The following is a 6,564-nucleotide window of genomic DNA, read 5'->3' as shown; positions in this document are numbered from 1 at the left end:
ACTTGGTCCAGCCTTTGATCAAAGTTGACCCTTCTAGTGTAGGGGCGTGCATCTCCTTGCATCATGGGCAAGTTGAATGCCAACCTCACATTTTCCGGACTAAAATCTAAGTATTTCCCCGGAACCATTGTAAGATAATTCTTTGGGTTCGGGTTCATACTTTGATCATGGTTCCTAGTTATCCATGCATTGGCATAGAACTCTTGAACCATTAGGATTCCGACTTGTTGAATGGGGTTGGTCAGAACTTCCCAACCTCTTCTTAGGATCTCATGTCGGATCTCCGAATACTCATTTTTCTTGAGTTTGAAAGGGACCTCGGGGATCACCTTCTTCTTGGCCACAATAATATAGAAGTGGTCTTGATGGGATTTGGAGATGAATCTCTCCATCTCCCATGACTCGGAGGTGGAAGCTTTTGTCTTCCCTTTCCCTTTTCTAGAGGTTTCTCCGGCCTTAGGTGCCATCAATGGTTATGGAAAAATAAAAGCTATGCTTTTACCACACCAAACTTAGAATATTACTCGCCCTCGAGTAAGAGAAGAAGAAGAAGAAGAAGAAGAAGAAGAAGAAGAAAAAGAAGATATAGAGGAAAGGGAGAAGTGTTTGGTTTCGGCCAAAGTGAAGAAGAGAGGGTTGTGGTGTGTGAAAATGAAGAAAGATAGAGGGGTATATATAGTGAAGGGAGAGGGAGTAGGTTCGGCTATTTAGGGTGGGTTTGGGTGGGAAAGAGATTCTGAATTTTGAAGGTAGGTGAGGTTTATGGGGAAGAATGGATGGATGTGAGTGGTGAAGAGGTGATGGGGAAGAGAGATTGAGGTGATTACTGAAGGGTTTTAGGGAAGAGTGTTTATTGGATTGTGTGAAGAGGAGAAAGGGTGAGTTGAGGTAGGTGGGGATCCTGTGGGGTCCACAGATCCTGAGATGATCCTGTAGGGTCCACAGATCCTGAGGTGTCAAGGATTTACATCCCTGCACCAATGAGGCGTGTAAAATGCGCTCTGCATGCAATCTTGGCATTCAACACCAGATTGATGCTTGTTTTTGGCGTTGAACGCCAGCTTTATGCTTATTTTGGGCGTTTAACGCCCATTTGCAGCATGTTTCTGGCGTTGAACGCCAGTTCCATGTTTGTTTCTGGCGTTCAGTGCCAGCTCTCCTCAGGGTGTATTCCTGGTGTTTGAACGCCAGGATGCTGCTTGTTTCTGGCGTTCAACGCCAGATCCATGCTCTGTTCTGGCGTTGAACGCCAGCCAGATGTTCCTTACTGGCGTTTAAATGCCAGTAAGTCCTTCCTCCAGGGTGTGCTTTTTCTTCTGCTGTTTTTGATTCTATTTTTAATTTTAGTATTTATTTTGTGACTCCACATGATCATGAACCTAATAAAACATAAAAGAAAAATAAAATTAGATAAATAAAAATTGGGTTGCCTCCCAACAAGCGATTCTTTAATGTCAATAGCTTGACAGTGGGCTCTCATGGAGCCTCACAGGTGATCAGGTCAATGTTGTAGACTCCCAATACCAAACATAGAGTTTGGATGTGGGGATTCAACACCAAACTTTGAGTTTGGTTGTGGCCTCCCAACACCAAACTTAGAGTTTGATTGTGGGGTCTCTGTTTGACTCCGTACTGAGAAAAGCTTTTCATGCTTCCTCACCATTGTTACAGAAGAACGCCCTTGGGTCTTAAACACAAGGTAGTCCCCATTCAATTGAAGGACTAATTCTCCTCTGTTAACATCTATCACAACTCCTGCTGTGGCTAGAAAAGATCGTCCAAGGATGATGCATTCATCCTCCTCCTTCCGAGTGTCTAAGATTATGAAATCAGCAGGGATGTAAAGGCCTTCAACCTTCACTAACACGTCCTCTACCAATCCATAAGCCTGTCTTACTGACTTATCTGCCATTTGTAATGAGAATATGGCAGGCTGTACCTCAATGATCCCCAGCTTCTCCATTACAGAGAGTGGCATAAGATTTATCCCTGACCCCAGGTCACATAGAGCCTTCTCAAAGGTCATGGTGCCTATGGTGCAGGGTATTGAGAATTTACCAGGATCTTATCTCTTTTGAGGTAAAGTTTGCTGAACCCATGTATCTAGTTCACTAATGAGCAAGGGAGGTTCACCTTCCTAAGTCTCATTACCAAACAACTTGGCATTCAACTTCATGATAGCTCCTAGATATTGAGCAACTTGCTCTCCAGTCACATCTTCATCCACTTCAGAGGAAGAATAGTTTTCAGAGCTCATGAATGGCAGAAGGAGGTTTAGTGGGATCTCTATGGTCTCTCTATGAGCCTCAGATTTCTTTAGGTCATCAATAGGGAACTCCTTCTTGCTTGAGAGGCGTCCCATGAGGTCTTCCTCATTGGGATTCACGTCCTCTTCTTCCTCTCTTGGTTCGGCCATGTTGATTATGTCAATGGCCTTGCACTCTCTTTTTGGATTCTCTTCAGTATTGCTTGGGAGAGTACTAGGAGGAGTTTCAGTGACTTTCTTACTCAGCTGGCCTACTTGTGCCTCCAAATTTCTGATGGAGGACCTTGTTTCACTCATGAAACTTAAAGTAACCTTAGACAGATCAGAGACTATGTTTGCTAAGTTAGAGGAATTCTTCTCAGAATTCTCTGTCTGTTACTGAGAAGATGATGGAAAAGGCTTGCTATTGCTAAGCCTATTTCTTTCACCATTATTAAAGCCTTGTTGAGGCTTTTGTTGATCATTCCATGAGAAATTTGAATGATTTCTCCATGATGAATTATAGCTGTTTCTATAAGGTTCACCCATGTAATTTACCTCTTCCATTGCAGGGTTCTCAGGATCATAAGCTTCTTCTTCAAAAGATGCCTCTTTAGTACTGTTGGATGCATTTTGCCATCCATTCAGACTTTGAGAAATCATGTTGACTTGCTGAGTCAACCTTTTGTTCTGAGCCAATATGGCATTCAGAGCATCAATTTCAAGAACTCCCTTCCTTTGAGGCGTCCCATTACTCACGGAATTCCTCTCTGAAGTATACATAAATTGGTTATTTGCAACCATGTCAATGAATTCTTGAGCTTCTACAGGCGTTTTCTTTAGGTGAATGGATCCACCTGCAGAATGGTCCAGTGACATCTTAGAGAATTTAGATAGACCATAATAGAATATATCCAAAATAGTCCATTCAGAAAGCATGTCAGAAGGACACCTTTTGGTCATCTGCTTATATCTTTCCCAAGCTTCATAGAGGGATTCACCATCTTTTTGTTTGAAGGTCTGAACATCCACTCTAAGCTTGCTCAGCTTTTGAGGAGGAAAGAACTTAGCCAAGAATGCTGCGACCAGCTTATCCTATGAGTCCAGGCTATCTTTAGGTTGTGAATCCAACCATATTCTAGCTCTGTCTCTTACAGCAAAGGGGAAAAGCATGAACCTGTAGACTTTAGGATCTACTCCATTAGTCTTAATAGTCTCACAGATCTGTAAGAACTCAGTTAAAAACTGGCAGGGATCTTCTGATGGAAGTCCATAGAACTTACAGTTCTATTGCAGTAGAGCAACTAGTTGAGGTTTCAGCTCAAAATTGTTTGCTCCAATGGTAGGGATTAAGATGCTTCTTCCATCAAACTTGGAAGTAGGTGTAGTGTAATCACCAAGCATCCTCCTTGCATTATTATTTTTGGCTGCCATCTCCTCTTCTTTTTCAAAAATTTCTGTAAGGTTGTATCTGGATTGTTGTAATTTAGCTTCTCTTAGTTTCCTCTTCAGAGTCCTTTCAGGTTCAGGATCTGCTTCAACAAGAATATTCTTGTCCTTGCTCCTGCTCATATGAAAAAGGAGGGAACAAAAAATAATAATAGGGATCCTCTTTACCACAGTAGAGAGATTCCTTTATGTTAGTAGAAGAAAAAGGGAATAGAAGACGGAAAAGGTAAGAATCCAAACACAAGGGTAAAGATAGGTTTAGATTCTTGAGATGAAGAGAAGTGTTAGTAAATAAATAAATAAATAGAAGAAGATGAAAGGGAGGAGTTTTCGAAAATTAATTTTGAAAAATAAGTTAGTGATTTTCGAAAATTAAGAGAAGAAATAAAATTTAAAAATTAAAATTTAAAACAATTAGTTAATTAAAAGAAATTTGAAAAAGAGGGAGAAGTTTTCGAAAGTTAGAGAGGGAAAAGTAGTTAGGTGGTTTTGAAAAAAGATAAGATATAGTTAACACAAACAAAAAGTCAACTAGTTTAGTTGAAAAAGATTTGAAATTTATTTTTGAAAAGATAAGAAGTTGGAAGATATTTTGAAATCAAAAATTTTTTTGAAAAAGATAAGATTTTGAAAAATATATGAAAAAAAAAGATATTTTGAAAAAGAATTGATTTTTAATATTAAAATTTGATTACTTAATTAACAAGAAACTATAAGATATGATTCTAGAATTTAAAGATTGAACCTTTCTTAACAAGAAAGTAATAAACTTCAAATTTTTGGATCAATCACATTAATTGTTAGTAAAGTTTTCAAAATTTTGAAATAAAGATAAGGAAAAGATTTTGAAAATAAATTTTAAAAATTTTGAAAAAATGAAAAAGATTTGATTTCTGAAAAAGATTTTGAAAAGATAAGATTTTTTAATTTGAAAATTTGACTTGACTTGTAAGAAATAGCTAAGTTTTAAAAATTTTTGACCAAGTCAACTCAAATTTTCGAAATTTTGAGAGAAATAAGGAATAGATATTTTTTTGATTTTTTGAATTTTTAATGATGAGAGGGAAAAACATAAAAATGACCCAAAACATGAAAATTTTTAGATCAAAACCAATGATGCATGCAAGAATACCATGAATGTCAAGATGAACACCAAGAACACTTTGAAGATCAAGATGAACATCAAGAACATTATTTTAAAAAAAATTTTGATGCAAAGAAAATATACAAGACACCAAACTTAGAAATCTTTAATGCTTAGACACTATGAATACAAAAATGCATATGAAAAATAACAAAAGACACAAAACAAGAAAACATCAAGATCAAACAAGAAGAGTTACCAAGAACAACTTGAAGATCATGAAGAACACCATGCATGAATTTTCGAAAAATGCATAAAATTTTTAAAACATGCAATTGACACCAAACTTAAAAATTGACTCAAGACTCAAACAAGAAATACAAAATATTTTTATTTTTATGATTTTCTAATTTTTTTCTTTTTCTTTTTTTTTATTTTTCAAAAAATATTTTGGAAAAAGGAAGTAATGAATCCAAAGTCCTCAATCAGAATCCCAGGAATCATATAATGTTAGTCTAAAGCTCCGGTCCAGGAATTAGACATGGCTTTACAGCCAACCAGGCTTCAACATGTTACATGAAACTCTAGAATTCATTCTTAAAAACTCTGAAAATTTTCGAAAACAGGTGATAAATTTTTGAAAGATTTTTGAATTTTTTTTGAAAATAAAACAAAAAAAGAAAATTACCTAATCTGAGCAACAAGATGAACCGTCAGTTGTCCAAACTCGAACAATCCCCGGCAACGGCGCTAAAAACTTGATAGGCAAAATTGTGATTTTTGATAATGGCATTCATGTTCGTTCTCTCCCTGGTAATGGCGCCAAAAACTTGGTGCATGATACCATGGTCCAAATATAACTTCACAACTTCGCACAACTAACCAGCAAGTGCACTGGGTCGTCCAAGTAATAAACCTTACGTGAGTAAGGGTCAATCCCACGGAGATTGTTGTAAATAAACAGAAAATAAAGATAGAAATACTTATGTAATTCATTGGTGAGAATTTCAGATAAGTGTATGAAGATGCTTTGTCCCTGTTGGATCTCTGCTTTCTACTGCCTTCCTTCAATCCTTCTTACTCCTTTCCATGGCAAGCTGTATGTAGGGCATCACCGTTGTAAATGGCAACATCCCATCCTCTCAGTTAAAATGGTCCAAATGCTCTGTTACAGCACGGTTAATCATCTGTCGGTTCTCGATTATGTCGAAATAGAATCTATTGATTCTTTTGTGTTTGTCACCACGCCCAACAATCGCAAGTTTGAAGCTCATCACAGTCATTCAATCCCTGAATCCTACTCGGAATACCACAGACAAGGTTTAGACTTTCTAAATTATCATGAATGCCACCATCAATTCTAGCTTATACCACGAAGATTCTGATTAAGGAATCCAAGAGATATGCGTTCGGTCTAAGGTAGAACGGAAGTGGTTGTCAGTCACACGTTCATAGGTGAGAATGATAATGAGTGTCACGGATCATTACATTCATCATGTTAAAGTGCAACGAATATCGTAGAACAGGAATAAACTGAATTGAATAGAAAATAGTAGTAATTGCATTAAAGCTCAAGGTACAGCAGAGCTCCACACCCTTAATCTATGGTGTGTAGAAACTCTACCGTTGAAAATACATAAGTGATGAAGGTCTAGGCATGGCCAAATGGCCAGCCCCCAAAACGTGATCACAGGATCAAAAATACAATCCAGGATGTCTAATACAATAATAAAATGTCTTATTTATACTAGACTAGCTACTAGGGTTTACAGAAATAGGTAATTAA

The 6,564-nt window shown here is 37.4% G+C and overlaps 1 non-coding gene across 1 annotated transcript; it reads left to right on the top strand.

The window, feature by feature from the left end:
- Positions 1-3,178: 3,178 nt before the first annotated feature.
- Positions 3,179-3,286, top strand: LOC130964189 (small nucleolar RNA R71). Its single transcript, XR_009080293.1, has one exon. It is a non-coding gene; the product is annotated as a small nucleolar RNA R71 (small nucleolar RNA).
- The last annotated feature ends 3,278 nt before the right edge of the window (positions 3,287-6,564 follow it).

This window comes from Arachis stenosperma, chromosome 2 (assembly GCF_014773155.1).
Source record: "Arachis stenosperma cultivar V10309 chromosome 2, arast.V10309.gnm1.PFL2, whole genome shotgun sequence".
Lineage (NCBI taxonomy): Eukaryota > Viridiplantae > Streptophyta > Magnoliopsida > Fabales > Fabaceae > Arachis > Arachis stenosperma.
The sequence above is the reverse complement of the archived record's forward strand: the minus strand, read 5'-3'. Positions and strand labels throughout refer to the sequence as shown.